Source organism: Durio zibethinus, chromosome 20 (genome assembly GCF_047325235.1).
Source record: "Durio zibethinus cultivar Kanyao isolate XHJ-2024 chromosome 20, ASM4732523v1, whole genome shotgun sequence".
In the NCBI taxonomy this organism is placed as follows: domain Eukaryota; kingdom Viridiplantae; phylum Streptophyta; class Magnoliopsida; order Malvales; family Malvaceae; genus Durio; species Durio zibethinus.
The window spans coordinates 24,150,541-24,173,427 of NC_143181.1; the positions used below are offsets into that span (position 1 = coordinate 24,150,541).

At 32.8% G+C, this 22,887-nt stretch overlaps 1 pseudogene; it reads right to left on the minus strand.

Annotated features, from left to right (window-relative positions):
• Positions 1 to 5,605: 5,605 nt before the first annotated feature.
• Positions 5,606 to 5,732, minus strand: LOC149513196 (small nucleolar RNA R71; annotated as a pseudogene).
• Between the last annotated feature and the right edge of the window lie 17,155 nt (positions 5,733 to 22,887).

Genomic DNA, 22,887 nt, shown 5'->3' on the forward strand with positions numbered 1-22,887 from the left:
AAACCAAATTTTAAATAGCCTATGAACAGCCTCTATATGATCTGAGAAGTAAATCATGAATAAAAGATAAATGAAAAATCAATCCAAAGAAATGTAGCAACCGGAAACTAAAAAAAATGCAAGCTATAAATAGATTTAACTACTAAAAATTCAGATTCAAATCAAGTAAAAATGAATAAGTATGAACTAAACATTGAAAGAAAAATAAAAGTACTGCAAGAAAACCTAATTTAAAAATAAAAAATTAAGGTGAATTTGCGAGATTCAATGAGAAACATAAAAAATCGAAACTACTTCAATTTCTGGAAATTGACTTTCAACTCATAGTTTTGAATCCAAATGAAGATGAACGTGAGCTGGAATGTTAAATATCAACTAAAGAACAATATATGAAATCAAAGAAAAGAACAAAAACATAAAAAAAATTGCAGTAAATCACTTGATCAAACCAAAATAGATCACAACATGTATTAAAACTCTATTAGTTTGTGAACAAAAAAAAATAAAGATCTAATAGGGAACATGAACTAAAACTAAGCTAGAAAAAGATTCAACAATAAGTTTCTTCCAAGATTCAACAAAAAATTTGCAACAATTTAAAGAAGGAATAGCTCAACTAGCTAGAAAACTACATAACATTTAAAATTTAGAAAATAAAGCATGCAATATAAATATGATCCAAACAACATTCAAATGTAAAGAAATAAACTGGATCAACCAAGAATCAACAAGTAAACAAGCAAAAATAAAGATTTAGAGTGAAAAAAAGCAAACAACTTGCCAAAGAGAGAGCAGTTCCATGCCAAAGTTGTTTGATCACATCTGACCCGCACCTATCATCTGTATCCAGATGAATCTTCTAAACTTGATATGAAATGTTGTGGTGTGAGTTTGAGTCTAAATTTTTAATACGTTGTAGCTAATTGAATTAGAACATTATGAAAAAAATTTGAGTGAAAAAAAGTAAGATTTGACTGAGATATCATACGAAAACCATAGGTAGGTTTGAATGGAATGAAAGCATGGTTGTGAAAGGCCTTGGGGAGGTTTAGCCAAGCCATTCCCATGCTTGGCCAAAATCTCCAAGCTTGTTCATGGGTTAGATGTTGTTTGGTCCAACCTTGATTGGTTGCCTTCTTGCATTGTTCTTCAAGTTTTCAATATGTTTTACTAATATTTCCTGTCAATAAAGTGTTAGTTTAGTAGGCTTTTGGGTGATTTGTGTTTATTTGCATGAATTCCAAAAAAAGAAAAAAATGGTGGAACGTGCCTTGAAAGTTTTAAAAATTTTAGTGTTTGATACATTTACATCATGCTTTCACATGCACATTTAATTTGTAATATAGTTTTTATATGTCTAGATTTGTAATTAGTTTGTTCCTTAGTCATGCACTTTTCATGGAGCAATATTTACATTTGTACCAATGGCATTTTCATTATTTGTTTTTATCACATGTATTTCCCATGAAACCCCATATTCCAAACTTTAAACTACCCATGAAATCCTAAACCACCCATAAGACCCAAACTACCTATGAAACCCTAAATCACCCATAAAACACCAAACCACCCATGAAACCCTAAACTAACCCTTAAACCCTGAACCAAACCCTAAACCTAAACCATAGCCTTAACCCTAACCTAGACCCTAAACCAACCTAAACCCTAAACCAACCCAAACATTAACCTAGACCCTAAACCAACCCCAAACCCTAAAATCAACCCTTAAACCCATTCATGCATTTACATCACATTTTATTTTATTTCATGTATTCATAAATTATGTTCATGCATACATGCATTGGTTTTATAAATAAAGTTTTTTCAATGAAAAATGTTTTGAAATAAGATAACATCTTAAGTAAAAAATAACCTTTGAGATCTAGCTTAAATATAAAGGGACTATTGATGGGTATCATTTAGGCGAGGTGTTATCTTGGTTTTGTGCGACAAATAGAAAATCCATAATTTAGAAATATTTTTGAAACTCTTCCTAAGTATAGGAGAGTGGAAAAGATATATCGATACTTAGGAAATTTTCATTTTAAAATTGTTTTCTCTTTAAAAAAACAAAAGAAAAGATTTATTTTTTAGTAAAAAACAAAAAGAAAGAGGAATTAATCTTAAACATTAGAATAAGACCACTTTTACCAAAGTTTAAGGACAATATGCTATTAATTGGTACCATTTTTTATGCATTTGCATTTGCATTTTATTTTGTTTTCATATACATTCTTTAATTGTCATGCATTTATATTATATCAAGCATACATGATACATTATTATTAAGTTCATGCACATTGCATAGGTTTTTAAATGAGGTTTTTCAAAGGAAGTTGTTTTAAAATAAGATAATGTTTCAAATAAAAATGACTTTTAAGAATCTAGCCTAAATATAAGGGGCTTTCAATAGTTATTATTTACGTGTGGTATTATCTTAGTTTTGTGGGGTAATTTTGAAAATTTCTAAGTTAAAATTATTTTTAAAGCTCTACTTAAATATAAAAGAATAAAAAAATGTGTTGATACTTAAGACATTTTTATCTTGATCCAGAAATAAATTTTTTTGCTTTTAAAACAAAGAGAAAAACTAAAAATGATTTGCTTTCAAACGAAAAAGAGAAAAAGATTTCATTTTTGGAATAAACAAGGGAATTAATTTCTACACATAAAAAATAGGACCATTTTCACCAAAATCTAAGGATAGCATACAATTAATCAATATCATCTTCGACGGTCGTTATTGGGGTGCTAATTTTTTTCACACGGAATCGACTTCTGGACCCATTTCTTATTTTCACAAAATAGAAAATGTTCTTTTAATATACTTTAAATCTTTTAAACATTTTATTAGAAGGACAAAAATTTTTGGGTGGCCAATCATACCCTAAAAAAGATTAGTAGAGACTTACTGTTTTGGTTTTTATTGATGATGCTTTTTAGTCCCCCCCCCTTTTTTTTTGTAAGTCTAGCAATCAGGTTCTTAGACCTATATGTTGTGACAAGGATGACATAACTATGAGATGCATACTGGTAAAATTAAAATTGGTGATGGTGTAGATGTGCTGACCTTAGCTTTTGATTCTAAAAATAGACCTAGCAGAATTAAGGGGTGTTGGCAGCTTTATTTGTCTAACAAATTATTTTAAAATAAAATCTAAATCTTGCATATCAAAGACTACTAAGTATTTTTCCATAATAGCTTAGCAAAACAAACAAATTGTTGAATTAGAGGCACAATTGACAACTACTGCACCTAACACAATGGGTCATTCATTTACTAAGAATGTAGGAAATGAATTTGTGGATCAAATTTTTGACCAATCTTCTTCTCCGGTAATACACATTCTGACTTAATTAATTGGATTATTTGGTAATTATGATTTGATTTTATATTAATACACTTAAATTTTTAACGTAATAGGTTTTCTAGACTGAGATTATCCAAAATCTACCTACAGAATCTAGAATGCTTGCACTTCTCAATTATGTGAAATATCAATTAGTAGGTGGATTGATAATCTATATGAAAATCAAATATGGAAAATTTAATTATCCATTGGCTTCATAGATTGGGTAGGAAGTGATTGTTAGATTTTGTTTGATGCTGGAAATATCAATTACAAAAATCTTGGCGTATATGAGGTTAGCTTATATATTCATTTAAATAAAAATAATACATATTCATTTTTATATACTGTATATTGGTATTATAATTGATATATATTTATCTTGTAAACTCCTTTACAAATGTGTGAAGAAGAGATAGATGACTATTGCCTATAGATTCATCGACCCAAGTCGTATAACTAGTGGGTGGGTTCTATACCCGAGCATGCATTTGCTTTGGTATGTGTAATGAAAAGAGAGTTTTTATACTTTCTTGCCCCTTATAATCTTGTGTATGCATTCATTGTTTATTTTGTTATTTACTTTACATTATTTTGTACGGATTTGATAATTGTTAAAAACGTTACATTGTATCTTTGGAATCGATACTATTTATATAGTGGCCATTGGCAGTTGGCTGTCATTGAATATGCAACCTATATGGTTTACTTTTTCAACTCAGAAAAAAGTAACCCAAAACTATTACAAGAACTAAATGATATGATAAAAAGCTACTCATATTAGTTATGTTAAATAATTTCTATTATGTTTACGATTTATTTATGAATATAATGTTATTTATGTTTTTTTGTGTTGTTTCAGGGAATTGACTATCCATAATGAAAAGAAATAATATGGTTATGTTTTCAATAAGTTTGTTTATTTTATTTTTTTTAATTGTTTAGGGTTTAGTGAAAAAATCTAGACAACCTAACAATGATTTGCAAGTTCTTCATCAACCAAGAACTTAAGAATGTGGGTATTATGACATGCGTTTCATGAAAGAAATAGTTATAAACGATCTTATCGGTATACCATATAAGGTTTGCATAATTTTGATGGATAGATACATGTTTCTAAATGGAACACAATTATGAAATGCATATTGTTTGACATTCATTCTATTTTTTTAATGGGTTGAAAAGAAAAAATTCACACCAAAGGAATTTGATTAAGTGCGTCATGAATTATGTGACTATATATCTAAATTTATACAATTAGGACTAAGCACAATGAGTTTTTCTCTTTTTTTGGTTGATGTAAATTTGTATATTTAAATTCAACAAATAAATTGTACAGAACTTCGAATTGTTTCATTTATACAAGTTCAAATTTTTTCATTTATACAATTTCAAAATTTATCATTTATACAAGTGCAACTTTTGTCATTCATATCTGGCTTATGTCTAAAATCAGCATAGGTTTAATAAACATAAATGACGTTTTGGTCTTTAAAAACACAATCTTTGACAACAAAGAAAGTGTTTTTATGTCAAAAACTCAGTATTTGACAGTTAATCACAACTTTGTCAATTTCATGTATTAAGGACAATGTTTCTTTGTTAAAAAATATAGTCTATGTCTTTAAAAATGATGTTTTTATGTTGAAAATGTAGCCTATCTCAATTTATGATATTTCAAATTGAACTCGGTCAATTTCATATTAACTAACAATAACAACATTTTTTATTTAAAAAAATGCAATGTTTATAAAGACGACATTTTTTTCTTAAAAATGTGATCTTTGTTTGCACTTTAGATTTTAAATTGAACTTTGTCAATTTTACATAAAAATGACAATCACGATCTATGTAATTTAAAAAAAATATAATGTCAATGTAATTATAATATTTCAATAATACAAAGCTAATTATGTCTAAACATTTGAAAGTATATACCAATACATTATGTAATTATAATATTTCAACTGTATAAGATCTTTATAGTTTAAAAAAGTAATTATAATATTTCAACAATAAAAGCAAATACACTATCAATAAAACAAATCAGCTACATGTGTCTTGGAGAAAGAAAGTCAAATGATGGTCAATAAGCATTACATCCATTCAATTGTTTTCATATGTAATCCTTTTTAAATTCAAAAGCAACACAAAGAAGAAATTAGCTTTATGAGTATTCCTCAAGATATACTTACCAACACAAAGCATTTCATCTTGAGAGAATCCGTCTAGTTGTATGATTTTAGTGAAGAGCAATATTCGCCTATCATTTCTCTCGATTTCTTTCTTGAAAAAAGATGAAATGAAATTTGACGGTGAAAGTCTATATGATGCATGGGAGAGATTTAAAGAATTGTTGCATAAGTGTCCACATCATGGTCTCCTATAATGGTTGTAAAGTCAAGTTTTTTACAATGGATTGACACCATCCATGAGAACTACACTTGATTTATCTATTGGAGAAGCCATAATGAGTCAAACCATTGAAGTGGAACATGAATTGATGGAAGAGATGGTGACCAACAACTACCAAAGGGGTCTGGAAAGAAAGGTACACAAAAAGATTGCTAATGTGTATAAACTTGGCATTCTCACCTTAATCACATCATAGTTGGCTAGCCTATCTAAGAAAATAGATGCCCTAGGAATCCCATCCCAAACCACCCCTGTTTATGCTATTTAAAGCCCCTTTTAAACTTGTGAAATTTATGTAGGACCACATGCCATAGACAAATGCCAATTTAGAATGAAAAAGTCCAATATGCCTAACATCAACCAATTCATGAAAAATCACTCATCTTTGGAGAGGCGGTTTCACAAATGGTTTAGAACAAAAAAAAAAACTGCCTTACAATATCAACTTGAATCCATTAGGAGCATAGAATTTTAGGTCAACTAACTAGCTGAAAATCTCCTTAGTCATTAAACATTTGAAGAGATAGTTGCCTTAACCTTGAGAAGAGGAAAAGATTTACCTAAGCAACTAGTCACTCAAAAATTTACTTTCAAAGAACAAGTATAGAAGATCATTATAGATGGTGAAGTAAACAAAAAAAAAAAGAGAAGAGTCATCCACAATTAGAGTTCCCACACAACTGGTCTGTCTAACAATCCTATTCCCATAAAGGTTTTAGTGTAAAAAAGAATATGGGCAATTTGCAAGCTTTGTCGAAATCTTTAAAAACTTATAAGTCACTATTCCATTCATTGAAGTAATAAAACACATGCCTAAATATGTCAAATTTCGAAAAGGGATTTTTTTCCAATAAGAGATGATGTGAGGATTATGAAGTAATAACAATAGTTTAGGAATACAGCACTATCTTACAACATGGGATACCACTAAAAATCAAAGATCCAAGAAGTATCATTATACCTTGCACTATTAGTAGTCAGTATTTTGAAAAAGCTTTATGTGATGTTGGTGCAAGTGTTAACATAATGCCATTATCTATTTTTAGGAAGATCGGTGGTAGAAATCTGGAACCAACTATGACAACTATCCAATTGGCCAATGAGTCCCTTAGACGTCTTGAGGGCATATTGAAAAATTTACTAGTGTGAGTAAGAAAATTGATGTTCCTAGCTAACTTTATAATTTTGGACATTGAAAAGAAAGCTACAGTACCATTTATTTTAGGCTTTTTGAGAATTGGAAAGGCCATGATCAATATGTACAAAGGGGAACTTACAATGAAAATGCATGATCAAGAGATGACTTTTAACATGAATCAAGTAAAAAAATCATCCAAAAAGATGGATAATTGGAATAAAGCACTAGCAAGTTTTGAAGAAGCCAAACTCAAAACACTTTGCTCTGAATCAAGAAAAGACTACAAGTTGGGGTCGCCTGCTAAAAGTCTTTAACCTTCTATTAAGGAACCCCCAATATTGGAGCTTAAGCCCTTACTGTCCCACTTTAGATATGCATCCATTCTTTCAATCCTCATCTCTACAACCTTAAGTAAAGAGCAAAAGGATAAACTATTAGAGGTCTTAAAGTAGCAAAAAAGGCATTTGCTTGGTCAATAGCAGATATTAAGGGTATTAACCTAACCATCTTCATGCACAAGTGATAATTCTATTTTTTTTATAGAATTATTATTAACTTATTTGATTAATTGTGAATTTACTTGGTTAATTTTGCTTGATTTTTAGCAAATTAATTTAATTACCCACCTCATTATATTAATTAACTATTGAGTAGGAAATTAATTCAAGTCATGTAATAAGCCATTAGAGAGCCATAATTTTGCTTGATTTTTAGCAAATTAATTTAATTACCCACCTAATTATATTAATTATCTATTGAGTAGGAAATTAATTCAAGTCATGTAATAAGCCATTAGAGAGCCATAAAAAACTACAATTCAAGTCCATGAGCTACTTTGGTTCTATGTGCTTTGTGGAAGAAACAAAAACATAAGCTACAAGAAAGTAGTGTATGGTGCATGAATGAGTTCCCTTCCAAGCTCTTGAGGAAGCACCAAAATGAGTTCGCTTTATACATATGGGGTCATAAGATTTTGGCACATAAATTGCTGCCACATATCTCCTAACTTGGCCGAATATTAAAGGATAAACTAGCCACTTTTGCATGAAAAAAGCTTGAATTATGCATGAGCATAAAATAAGAAAAATAGCTAAAAGCAACTGCTATCATGATACCTGTCCACAGGTTATGTATGGTTTCTTCTATTTTTGGTACATAATGTGCTACCAATTGAGTTACTGACATGACTATATTTTGCAAAGTCATTAGCATTATCACAATTTTGGAAGAGGAGAGTCACACCAAAAGAATAACCTAGTTGGGATGCTATTGCCTACAATCATGGGTTGCTAACTTGCTATCACCTTTACTGTGGACAATGCTCCATCTTGCAAGGCCATTGACTACTAATGGAAACCCATGCAGCTACTACTTTTTAGTAGCATAAATGGAGGACAAACTAGCCAACCATCCATGTATAAGGAAGAAGACAAACATAATAGCTAAACCATAACTCCAAAGTATCGCTATAACTCCTTGTAAATGTTAACCTCATCAACTTAGTCCATTTGGATGCCAAATCCTTTCCATTTATGGAACATATAAAAAAATTGATGTGTCTTCTAGTTGTCTTTATGAAACAAGCTTGTTGGCCACCTTTATGAGTCGAAAAGAAATGAAAAACTGAACAACATAGCAACTATACAAGTTATAGTTTGGCAAACAATAGACTCTCTATTTGAGTTGAAAATGAAAGGGTTGAGTGGCATTTTAGAGCCACTTGATTGGCCTCTAAAACTATAGGAGAGGGCTTTAAATAGGACATTATACAACATCATAGGGGAGCCTCAACCGTCTACCTCTTGGGGATTAGTTTTCTTTGTTTCATGCCCAAACTAATAACCTCAGGGTTGACCAGTTTGAGGTTTTTAAGCTTAGTTTTACTTGTATTTTTCTTTAGTTTCTGTATAGTTATTTTAACCTTTAGTCCTCTATAATGTAGCCACATGTCCATTTAAATTTTGCCAACTTAAATACTTTGAATTTCAATGAAAACTTTTTTCCTTTTACTCGATTTCTACTAGATTTCCGAAGCTATTTTGCTTTTTATTTTCTAGTTTTCTTACCTATTTTCCTTTAAGTTTTTACTATCCTTTCATTCCTTAGCTTATTTATTTTGTAGCTAAATGTGTTGTTGGAGGCATTAAGTGGTTAAAAGGGCATGGTAGTCCTTTTTCATGTTAGAAGCCTTCAGTAGACAACCAAGGGTAATTTGACGTTTGTGTTAACCTGACATGTCAGGTTGGTCTGATATTCTCAATGCCATGTTAACTCGATGGTGTCTTTATTGTCCTTTAATGGTCCCCTATCACTTAACTATAAATTTAAAGGTCCAAGCACTATGAAAGGAATACACACCATTCCATCTTCCCCCTATTACTCTTTTTCTAACCTCATTCTTTCTGACTTACGTGTTGGAGTGCAAATGAAAGGAATACTCCCTACCTTTGGCTCTAACTGCCTTTCTTTTCTGTTTTTCCAAGAATACCCTAAGATTGGAGCTTAGCATATACATTCGGCATGCTAGGTAGGGGGCTTTTTCCTTTCATTAATTGAGCACAAAGCAATGCCACTAAGGAAGAGAGCTTTAGAGGAAGGAAAGATGGCTGTCTCAGCTAGATCAAAACCCCATCATAGCCAACATTCCGTTCAACCTACCTAACCATAGATGGGACCAACCATGGAACAATTCCAAGTCTTGATCGAATAAATATAGGCTCTCAAAGACATGTTACAAACCATAACTCCACCACTAGTTTCAAAAGTGCCTGACCTAATCACCTTTGGTCGAGGAGCCGTTGTCAGACAACCAAGCTATAAAAAGGTGGAAGCCTCTTAAACCTCTAGAGAAAAAGAACACAACACCTTAGCCCACCATTACCTTAGCTACAATTCAACATAGGCTATGACCAAAAAATTTAAATAAACAAACCTTGAACCCTAGCCAAACAAAGACCTGAAAGTTTAGATACAGGCTATAGAAAAAGAGCTGAAAATGAAAGCAATGGCATTTAAGGATAAGCTTAAGTTCTTGTAAATCTAGCCCTTCACTAAAGAAATCGATAGAGCCATGCCTCCAAAGGAGTTCAAAATGTCGACCTCGGAAACCTACAATGGTACTTTTAACCCCTTCGATCATTTGAAACTTTATAGAACTAACATGATGATGTAGTAGGCAAATGAGGCTCTAATATGCAAAGACCTAGCTACCACACCAAAAGGCATAGCTTAGTCCTAGTACAATACCTAGGAACGGAGGTCAATCATGATGTTCAGGGAGCTCAGCCACTCTTTCTTATCTAGGTTTATGCATAGTTAAAGAGCAAAAAAGATGACTCTAATTTTGATGTCAATCTACCAAAGATGGAATGAAACTTTAAAGAGCTATGTCATGCTTTTTAATAAGGAAGCTTTGCAATTTAAAGACCTAAAACAAATGGCCTCTATAGCTGCCTTAACAAGTGGACTCAACGATAAAGAATATGATGTAAAGCTAACATTGTCACTAGAACTACCTAAAACTCTAGCCAACGTCTTGCTGATAGCTAAAAAATATATAAATGTTGAAGCCATAATGAAAAACAACTAGGTGAGAAAAAGCTCATCCCTTCTTTTTGGCAACTAAGGTGAGAAAGACTCATCCTCCCTCCTTGATAAAAAAAAAAGTAAAGATTTTTACGATCCTCCCCTAAGAGAGAGATGATATCGCGCTAGAAGCCCTAGTAGGGAAAGGAATTTCATCGTACTGAATATCTCTTGAGAGAAAATTCTAAGGCAAATTAAAAAAAATCCTAGTATCAAATGGTCAAAGCCCTTAAAATAGAACATGAAAAGGGATCTAACTAAAAGATACACCATTCATTACACACATTGAATTGGACTTACCCATGAAATGTCAAAGATAGGATAGATTATTCCAGCATCCAACACTTGATAATCTCCTTGTTTACCACTTCCTTCATTGTAAGGTTCAAATGTCTTTACTACTCAATCATTGTCTTGTGGTCATCTTCTAACAAGATCTTATTGTTGATAATAACTGCAAGTGTATAAGCCACACAAGTAATATAGATAGGAAGTATTGAGTATCATCTCCATAATTATTGAATGTTAACCTAGAGCTAAGTATCAAAATTAAGCACCTACGCATATTCGACTCTAACAAAATTTTTATGGAAGAAATAAACCTAAACTATACTACATTGACCTAAATGATTGCATGAAATTAAGCTTTACATAATAACTATCAAATTATGATATTAACTAACTAAATTAAAAGTAAATTATTACTACGGAAAAACCTAAGGTGAATTAAAGATAAGCTTTAAACCTAAATCTAACCTACTAATATAAATTTAAAAGAAAGTAGATTTCAATGCATGAAGATAAATCAACTAAGCATAAGATTAAAAAGACATGTAAAATGTAATTAAAAGGCATAAGCATATGAAAATGCAAATAAGGAAACAATTCAAACACTAAATAACTTACCTAATCTTTACCTAAGCTATATTAATCAATTAGTATGATGAAACATAAACTACTAACTTGAAATGCAACATCTAAATGAAATTGACCAAAATCAACATGTACTTTGATGCAAACTGAAAGGGAAAATGCAATGGACTAAGACAACATGAGATGAACTAAAAACAAGTAACAAAAATGCAAGAAAAATGCAATGAGTAGAATTTAAAATGAACTGAATGCAATGATATGATTAGTAACTAAAAAAAAAAAAGAGGAAATGAGCTTGATTAACTAAGACATTAAAATGCTTAAACTTAGCTTGTAAAAGAATTAATTAGTATAAAAAAAAATAAAAGTTAAGCTAAAAGGAGTTCAAAAGGAAAGTAAGGACTCAAGCAAAAAATTGTAAACATAAAGAGTACTAGGCTAATAACAATATATTAACCGCAAATAAGCTTTCGAATTTAAATGAAACTTTAAATTACTAGAAAGTAAAATACACACTATGCAAATGACATGAAATTTTAAGGGATGAAATTAAAGTGGTTGCAAACAAAACTTCAAAAATAAAAAATGAAATCAACAAATAAGCAAGCTCAATAACATGAAATAAAAAGCATGAGAACTAGAAAAATTAAGAGGACTTTAAAAGAACATTAGACATAAAGAACATAGAAGGAAAATAAAGCAAATAACAAATAATTAACTAAATAAACAAGCACAATGAACCAAAATAAACAACTTAATAAAAATGAAAACAGTCATAAAGTAGTAGTAAAACTTAAAGTGAAACAAAAATAAAAAATGAAAAATTCAAGTTGCTTGAAGCCTTATACGTGTCTTCTCAACCTAATAGCATTCAAAAACCATCCTTATCAACCCAACCAACCTTGGAAAACAAGAGAAAGAATGGAAAATGAAAGTTAACTCAATGTTAGAAATTGTGTAAAAAATCAAATGAAAAAGATCAATCTTGCATAAAGTAAATAAAGTTTTTTTTAAGCTTGCAAAAATTAATGTTTGTGCCAAGCTTCGATCTTAAGGTATTCCTAGAAAGAAAGAAGAGAAGGGCAATTAGAGGTAAAGGCAAAAAGTGTTCCCTACATTTACACTTTAACGCATAAGTTCCAAAGTATGAGGTCAGAAGGAGAGTAATAGAAAGAAGATGAAGTGGTGTGTGTTACCTTTATAGTGCCTGGACCTTCATATTTATAGATAAGTGATAGAGGACCATTATGGGACATTAAAGATACTATCAAGCTGATATGGCCCTAAGAATGTCCGACTAACTTGACATATGAGGTCAACATAAATGTCAAAATTACCCCTGGTTGTCTGTTGAAGGCTTTTGACATGGAAAAAAACTACCATGCCTTTTTGACCACTAAATGCCCCTAAGATTTTATCCCTCTATCAAGCAATTTGAGTATCAGAATACTCAACATATAATCACTACATTTCACATAGATCAAGTAGGTAAAGAAAGATGATGTGAAACATGGTTCTTTGGAGTTGAAGTTATAGGAGCGATCGATATTGAGAGATAAATGGCCTAGAGTCATGGTCCAATCTACTGAAGGTCTGATATTGCATGTACGTCATGAATTAAGTGCATGGTTGGCTTAAAAGTCACTGAGGTGTTAATCATTCAGAATGATTTAAAGCTAGTAATGGTGTTCAACCAGTTGACATGAGACTTGTGTTTTATTCCAGGAGTTTGAATTTAGGTTTCTACTTTGAACTTTGATGATGAGCTAGACATCTAGTCGATTATAAAGAGTTGTCCAATTTGATCGATTTGAGTTGGGGTTCACTTAATCCGATCGATCTGATGGCATTAAATGAGGAGAAAGGTAGTTTAAGCTAAAAAATTTAGATAGGGAAGACCAAAAGACATCTATCTATTTCATTTTGATGTGTGGCATGATCTGCGCTGTTCCTCTGATCTATTACGTAGCCATATAAAGGGATGTTAAGGTTTTAGTTTTCCACTTTTTTGCTTTCTTTGCTTTCAATCTAATCTAAACTTTTTAACTTTCTAGCCTTAAAGTTTTTTTACACTTTTTTTTATACGTATTCTTAACTGTGTCTTCTAGTATAAGTTTTAGGGAGGTCGAGAGTTACAAGGTAGAACCTAAGAGGGTCAGCTCGAGCAAGACATTAATGATTTGATTCCATCATTCATCAAAAACCTTAATTGTGAGAAGATGGCCTTTTGATTCAACCCAATATCTGAGGAAAGGCAGTAATGAAATGAAAAAAATGCTCAAGCAAAAGGAGAATAAGTGCTGGGCATGGAAGAGCTATGTGATTAGATAGGCTTTAACCTATAAAATCCACCCTTTCCCTATCTCTTAGGTTAGTTTATCTTCTATGGCCAACCTTTCTTCACATTTGGCCATTCCCCCTTTTAGGGCTCAATCACATCAATTTTTTTCTACTTCTTTTTCCTCTTATTGATGCTCTCATTGTTACTTCCATTTGACCCTAGTCAATTCTTGTCAAGATTTTTTTCTCTCCTAAAGGGTCTCTACCTCATCCTGTTTCCCCTAAAGTTAAGTTGCTCTTAGCCATAATTTCACCTTGAAATTTTAGTCTTCCCCACGAGTCAGCATTTTCTGACAATGAAGATTCTAATAATGAAGGTTTCGAAGAGGAATAAGAAAAATGGAATACCTTAGTTGGGGAAAATAACAGTAAAAAAAAGAATCTTAAAGGCTAAGATGACCTGATCGAGGTCTTGTATATACTTTTTTTGACCTTAACATGATCCCTAAGGATATGATGAGTGAACTAAAGGGCGTAAAAAATCTTAAAGACTATCCTAACATGTGTTTAGCTCATCACGTCTGTGCTCTGACAATGACTTTCCTCTTTTCCAAATAGGGGTACAGTATAATAATGCCAAACTCCTCAAATCGAGTCACTGATAGACTGGAGCCATATCAGCTCTACGTGTATTAAGATTCCTTTATGGTTAGTCTGAGGTTTCCATTTCATTCCTTATTTGTTTCAATTTTTAATTCTTAGAATTTAACTATCACCTAGCTTACCTCCAAATCTATACATTATATAGTTACTTTCATCATCTTTTATCAACATTTGCATATCCTTCCTTCTCTCCCCCTATTTAGGGAGTTCTTTTTTATTAAAATACACCTAGTGATAAGAGGTGGCATTATGTAACAACTCGACCCAATAAGAAACTATTTACTGATTGTTTGAGCTTAATAAAGAACTAGAAGCTACTCTTTCTCTATATTCAAAATAAATAAATAAATAAAGATAACCAACTCGAGGTCGAAGTCATTATTGAGGTCAAGGCTTGAGAAATAAGAAATGTGCTTGACACTTTTGTGGACTCATCGGTGGCTCTCTCTATCCTAGATCTACCAAATCAAGATAAAATAATGGAGTACTCTTATAAGAAGGAACTCATCATTGATGCCTATAGGCTAACCTCCCCTGAAGTAATAAATAAGATAAAATACTGGGGTAGGTTTAAGGTAGCTTCATAGGATTTTATTTTAACCTAATTTTATCTAACTTCTAGCTTAGTTTTACAAAAATTTCCTTTTCAGCCCTTAGAGAACACCAACCAAGCCCTCTATCATGCCTACCTCACTCTAGGCCATCTACTTAAGGCTAAAAAAGATATGGCTATTCTGGCTTAGAAGTATAAAAAAAGCTAGAACACTCTGGGCAATGTCAAGTCCAGCCTCAACACGTCTCACAAAATAGAGGTTGAGTTGATGAAAAAGAGTGATGAGCTGACAAAAAAGTTAGAGGTTGTCTCGATTGATAAAGCCTTAACTGAGTCCATGAGGGAGCAGGTCGAGCACAAGCTCAACGATGCTCAGATTGAGATAGCAAGGTTGAGGTTAGAACTAAAAGCCAAGCAAAAAAAAAAGAGAAAAGATTTGAAGAAGAAGGTTATGGATGAGTTTAGGGCCTCCAACAAATGCCTTCAGATGAAAGTAGAGTTATCCTAAAAACATGTGTTGGGTGCCTTCTAGTTGGCTAATGATAAGGTATAATTTAAATTCTTTAACCTCAACCTCAACCTCTGTGATATTGACATCAATAATATCAAATCGAGGCCACATCTAAATCAACACGAGAAGAATGATGATGATGAGGCCATAGATGTTGAGCTCGAGGCCACCTTAGGTGTTAGGACAAGGTAGAAGAGGCTAAAAAGGCTAAGGTCATCACTACTACTTTTGTTAATAGGGATGCTACTGCTAATGTTACTGACACATGATTCTTTTATTTTTAACTTTCATAAATTTTTTCTAATGTATGAGGTTAGTTTTTATAATGACCTTAGATAAGAATGATCTATCTGACATATTTCATACTTAACATCTTTTGTATTTAATAGAAAATAAAATATAAAACTTTGTTTAGTTTAGTCTAAGCTTCAGCTTAGTTTTATTATATTTTTTTTTATTTGCACAAGTTTAAGCATAGTCAATTAAAGAAATTTAAGCCCAATTAACTGAACTAAGGATTTACATGATCACTTGTATTAAATTAACTTGAAATCCATCTAAGTTTTAGGTCAGATTTTGTTAGATCGATTAGGCATAAGCTCATTGAGCATAACTTGATTTTTGCATTCAAGTATAATATATAAGTGTGAGCTTGATCTAAAGTAGACCTTTTAATTATTTGCATTCCATGTTCTTAAGATGACATTGCCATTCATATCTTGTAGTTTATAGGTCGTGTTATGGACAACCTCTTTAACGACATATGGTCTTTCTCAAGTCAAGGCTAATTTGCCATCTCGATCATCTACTGCTGAGGCTTCAACTTTTCTAAATATCAGGTCACCCTTCCTAATTTGTTAATGTTAGACCCTTTTATTATAATAACTGACCACTTTTTGTTGATAAGCTGTTATCCGTGCTAGGACTATGCCCTACTATTCTTCGATGAGGTCTAAATTGGCCCTAAGTGCTTTTTTATTTCCTTTTTCTGACCCTAATTCAACTCTTAAGCTTAAAAGGTCGATCACAATAGGTACTATGGCTTTTGTTCCAAATACTAGATGGAATAGCATTTCACCTCTTGGTACCTTCATGGTTATCCTCAGGGCCTATAGTACCCTTGGTAGCTTATCGGCCCACTTCCCCTTTGCTTTGTCAAGTATTTTCTTTAAAGCTTCTAATATTGTCTTATTTGTAGCTTTGACTTGTCCATTAGACTGAGGGTAGGCAATCGATGTGAACCTAAGGTCAACATAAAGTTTTGAATACCATTCCTTGAACCTCAAGTTTTCAAATTGTTTGTTATTTTTCGTTATTATGGACCAAGGTAAGCCAAATCTGCATACTATATTCTTTCATATAAATTTCTCATCTTGGGCCTCTATAGTAGTGGCCAAGGTCTCAATTTCAAGTCATTTCATGAATTAATCTACTATTACTGAGACAAATCTTATTTGGCTCATAGTCGAGGTGAACGATTCGAGGACATCCATTCCCTATTGCATGAAAGGCCATGGGCTGATGATAGGAGTGAGCTCGATTGAAGGGAGATGTTGTATATGAGTAAACCTTTGACACTTATCACATCTTTTGACCAACTGGGTTGAATCTCTTTTGATAATTGGCCAATGATAGCATTGTCTGAGCACTTTGTAGGCTAATAACCAAGGTTCGAAGTGGCTTCCATATATTTCTACATGGATTTCTCGTAAAACATAGTCTACTTCTTCCTCGTCAACATATATTAAATAAGGCAAACTAAAGGATTTTCTATATAATTTTCCTTTAATCATCACGTACTAATGGCCCTTCCTCGTCAATGCCTTAGATTGGATTCTATTCTTGGGCAGTGCTCTCATGGTTAAGTATGCCTTGACCGGTGTCATTCAGGTTTTTTTTTCTGTGATCTATCCTACAAGTTTGTCCTTGGTCCTTTTGTGTGTTAGCACTTCTACCAAAACTTGGTCTAGATTTTTTGTTGTTATTCCTGAAGCCAATTTAGATAAAGAGTCTGCCAATGAATTTTTTGACCTTAGTATTTTCTTTACCTCAGCCTTTTTGAAGCTAGCTACTAAGGCCAGTGCTTTATCTAGAATATTTTTGAATTTCATCTTCCAAAGCTTTGAATTCTTTATTTATTTAGCTAACCACTAGCTAGGAATCACTATGTGCTGTTATATGTTAAACGTTGAGCTTAGTTGCCAACCTCAAGCTAGCTATTAGTGCCTCATATTTCACCTCATTGTTGGATGCCTTAAACTTAAATCTCAAAGCATATGGGTATTGTAATCCTTCCAGGCTTATCAGAATAGGGCCAGCCCATCCGTTATGGTTTGTGGCTGAGCCATCAACATAAAGCTTCTAACTTTAAAATTTTGGGGTTTTCTTTTTTTTTCTTGAATTATCTTTTAACTTGTATTGAAATGAGCTCTGTGATGAAGTCTGCTAACACATGAGATTTTAAGACCGACTTGGGTAGAATGTACAAGTCAAATTTGCTAAGCTCTATTGCCAATTTGATTAACCTTCCTAACATTTCTAACTTCTATAAAACCTATCTCAATGATTGGTCGGTCAGTACATGGATCACATGGGCTTGAAAATAAGGCCTGAGTTTTTTGGCTGAAGTTATAACTATGTAAGCTCACTTTCTATACTGTTGTAGTTAATTTCTGGACTTATTAATACTTTGCTCACAAAATACATCAATTTTTGCTTCATTCTCTCATCTCTGACTAAAATTGACTTGATGGCTTGTTCCATGGTGGCCAAGTATAGGTATGAGGTTTCATCAAACTTTGGCTTAGACAAAATGGATAAAGAGGATAAAAACTCTATAGGTTTTTTAAAAGCTTTTTGACACTAAAAGGTCCACCTGAAGTAAAAAATATTTATGATAATTTTGAAGAATGGTAGACATCATTCTACTAGCTTAGACATGATCAGCTTAAGGCAACTATTCTACCAGTTAACCATTGTATTTCCTTCACCAAGGTCAATGCTTTCATGTTTAGGATTGCTTGAACCTTTTTGAGTTCACCTTTATCCCTTTTTTGCTGATCATACAACAAAAGAACTTACTTTATGTGACTCTAAAGGCACATTTGCTCGGGTTGAGCCTCATATTATACTTTCTTAAGGTGTTGAATGTCTTTCTAAGGTTTTCTAGGTGCTCAATTAAATTTTTACTTTTAACTATCATATCATCCATATATACTTTCATGTTTTAGTCGATTTGATTTTTAAACAGCCTATTTACTAGTCTTTGATAGGTTGACCCTACATTCTTTAGCCCAAAAAGGCATCATCACCTTATAGTAATAAAAACCTTTCTCATTAATGAAAGCCATCATTTCCTCATCATCCTTTAGCATTTTGATTTGGTTATAACTAGGATAAACATCCATAAAATTGAGAAGGCCATGCTCGACACTATCATCCATCAGTTGATCTATGTTAGTGAAAGGAAAGTTATCTTTTAAGCATGTTTTATTTAGGTTGGTAAAGTCAACATACATCTTCCACTTTTTATTGTACTTTTTGACCATGACCATGTTGGCTATCCATTCATGGTAGTAGACCTCTCTAATAAAGCCTATTTGTAGTAATCTATCGACTTCTTCCTCGATGGCCTTTTATCTTTCTAGGGCAAAGGTTCTTTTCTTTTGCCAAACTAGTTTTACCTCGGGGTTAGTATGCAGGCTATGGATCATCACTTCGATATCAATATGAGGCATATTAGATAGTGTCTAGGGGAACAACTCAACATTATCTTTTAGGAGTTGAATCAATTAATTCTTACGTTAAAGTTTAGTTTTGATCTACATATGTTTTTCAGAGACGCTATCCCAAAGTATAATTGTTAAGAGATCTTCAGCCAGTTCAAGTTAGTTTTTGTTCAAATTTGATCATTGATCAATTATCTCTTTTTGTTCAATTAGGTTAGGATCATATCCAGCAAAAATAGATCTCGATGTGATGATCAATATATTGTGGATAACTTACGAAATATGTATGTGGTGAAATTGGTATGTATTTTTCATTTTATACTACATTTTGGCCATCTTATTGGCTCGGTCCAAATGACATGTAATTGTTCACATCGGTTTAAGAGCTTGGTCATCTTTGGAGTCACATAAAAAATTCAAAAAATAGAACAAAATTTTTCTTTTTGTTAGAGCTTAAAAGTTCGAAATGGTTTCAGAGCATGCTTCTATTATGTCAGTTTTACATTCTATGTTCTTACTTGTGGTTTCCTATTTCTTGTTGGAGTTTGCTGTTTGCCTTTCCTCAGTGCTTTTATTCTTGGCCGAACTCTCAATTTGCTTCTTGGTCGTCTTTTTCATTATTATGACATAACATTGACATGCCATGGACTGGTCTTCCTTAACCTTTTCAACCCCATTAGGTGTTGAGAATTTTACTTTCAGATGGTGAGTTAAGCCTAAAACCTGCATAACAAATTGGCTAGATCGACCTAATATCATGTTGTAAGCTGATGGGATGTCACCACCATAAACTCTATAACTAAGATGGTTGTCATTGATTCTATCCCTAAAGAGATTGGTAGTTTGATTATTCCTTTCATAAGCACCAGTTCATTCATGAATCCTAGTGATCGACTCCAATCGATCTTTATCAGTTCCCATTTTCTTTATTGTGCCATAGTACATGACATCGATTGAGCTCTCATTATCAAATAGGATTCTCTTGATTATATAGTTGTATACTATAGTTGTGATCATTATGGCATCATTATACGGGTGTTGAATTCCTTCAAGATCTTTTAAGCTAAATGAGATTAGTTCATCTTTTCAATCTTTTTTTTCTTTCGTTAAGGTATCTACTACCATAACCATGCTTGGATTGAACTTTTTTTTAGCCTAGGTGGAGCTGCCTTAGGTGATCACATCAATTACTCTAGTGATCGATCTATTGTTATCAGTTTGGCCTTTTTTTTGTCTCAGCTTATCTTCACGATCTTCTCTTTTTCTATTTTCTAGCCTTCCTTCTTTACCTTAGGTAGGCTTTCTTCAATATTGTCTATAGTTCACTCTGGGTTGGCCATGTCTTTACTGTTCTACAAACCTCCTCAACTGACCTTTCTTTATTAGAGCTTTAATTTTATTTTTCAAGTCAACACAATCTTTAGTATTATGGCTTATATCTTAATGAATAGTGCATCTTTTAGTTAGATCCCTCTTCATGTTCTATTTTAAGGGCTTCGACCATTTGATACTAGGATTTTTTTCAATTTGCCTTAGAATCTTCTCTCAAGAGATATTTAGTATGATGTAATTCCTTTCCTTACTAAGGCTTCTAGCACGATATCATCTCTCTCTTAGGGGAGGATCGTAAAAATCTTTACTTTTTTTTTATCGAGGAGGGAAGATGAGTCTTTCTCACCTCAGTTGCCAAAAAGAAGGGATGAGCTTTTCTCACCTAGTTGTTTTTCATTATAGCTTCAACATTTATATATTTTTTAGCTATCAGCAAGACGTTGGTTAGAGTTTTAGGTAGTTCTAGTGACAATGTTAGCTTTACATCGTATTCTTTATCGTTGAGTCCACTTGTTAAAGCAGCTATAGAGGCCATTTGTTTTAGGTCTTTAAATTACAAAGTTTCCTTATTAAAAAGCATGACATAGCTCTTTAAAGTTTCATCCTATCTTTGGTAGATTGACATCAAAATTAGAGTCATCTTTTTTGCTCTTTAACTATGCATAAACCTAGATAAGAAAGAGTGGCTGAGCTCTCTGAACATCATGATTGACCTCTGTTCCTAGGTATTGTACTAGGATTCAGCTATGCCTTTTGGTGTGGTAGCTAGGTCATTGCACATTAGAGCCTCATTTGCCTACTGCATCATCATGTTAGTTCTATAGAGTTTCAAATGATCGAAGGGGTTAAAAGCACCATTATAGGTTTCCAAGGTCGACACTTTGAACTCCTTTGGAGGCGTGGCTCTATTGATTTCTTTAGTGAAGGGCTAGATCTACAAGAACTTAAGCTTATCCTTAAATGCCATTGCTTTCATTTTTAGCTCTTTTTCTATAGCCTGTATCTAAACTTCCAGGTCTTTGTTTGGTTAGGGTTCAAGGTTTGTTTATTTAAATTTTTTGGTCATAGCCTATGTTGAATTGTAGCTAGGGTAATGGTGGGCTAAGGTGTTGTGTTCTTTTTCTCTAGAGGTTTAAGAGGCTTTTAACTTTTTATAGCTTGATTATCTGACAACGGCTCCTCGACCAAGGGTGATTAGGTCAGGCACTTTTGAAACTGGTGGTGGAGTTATGGTTTGTAACATTTCTTTAAGAGCCTATATTTATTCGATCAAGACTTGGAATTGTTCCATGGTTGGTCCCATTAGGCAGGTTGAACGGAATGTTGGCTATGATGGGGTTTTGGTCCAGCTGAGACAGCCATCTTTCCTTCCTTTAAAGCTCTCTTCCTTAGCGGCATTGCTTTGTGCTCAATTAATGAAAGGAAAAAGCCCCCTACCTAGCATGCCAAATGTATATGCTAAGCTCCAATTTCAGGGTATTCTTGGAAAAATAGAAAAAAAAGGTAGTTAGAGCCAAAGGTAGGGAGTATTCCTTTCATTTGCACTCCAACACATAAGTCAGAAAAAATGAGGTTAGAAAAAGAGTAATAGGGAGAAGATGGAATGGTGTGTATTGCTTTCATAGTGCTTGGACCTTTAAATTTATAGTTAAGTGATAGGGGACCATTAAAGGACAATAAAGACACCGTCGAGTAGACATGGCATTAAGAATATCAGACCGACCTGACATGTCAGGTTAACACAAACGTCAAAATTACCCTTGGTTGTCTACTGAAGGCTTCTAACATGAAAAAGGACTACCATGCCCTTTTAACCACTTAATGCCTCTAACAACACATTTAGCTACAAAATAAATAAGCTAAGGAATGAAGGGCTAGTAAAAACTTAAAGGAAAATAGGTAAGAAAACTAGAAAATAAAAAGCAAAATAGCCTAGGAAATCTAGTAGAAATCGAGTAAAAGGAAAAAAGTTTTCATTGAAATTCAAAGTATTTAAGTTGGCAAAATTTAAATGGACATGTGGCTACATTATAGAGGATTAAAGGTTAAAATAACTATAAAGAAACTAAAGAAAAATACAAGTCAAACTAAGCTTAAAAACCTCAAACTAGTCAGCCCTGAAGTTATTAGTTTGGGCATGAAACAAAGAAAACTAATCCCCAAGAGGCAGACGGTTGAGGCTCCCCTATAATGTTGTATAATGTCCTATTTAAGGCCCTTTCCTATAGTTTTAGAGGCCAATCAAGTGGCTTTAAAATGCCACTCAACCCTTTCATTTTCAACTCAAATGGAGAGTCTATTGCTTGCCAAACTATAACTTGTATAGTTGCTATATTGTTTAGTTTTTCATTTCTTTTCGACTCATAAAGGTGGCCAATAAGCTTGTTTCATAAAGCCAACTAGAAGACACATCAGTTTTTTTATATGCTCCATAAATGGAAAGGATTTGGCATCCAAAT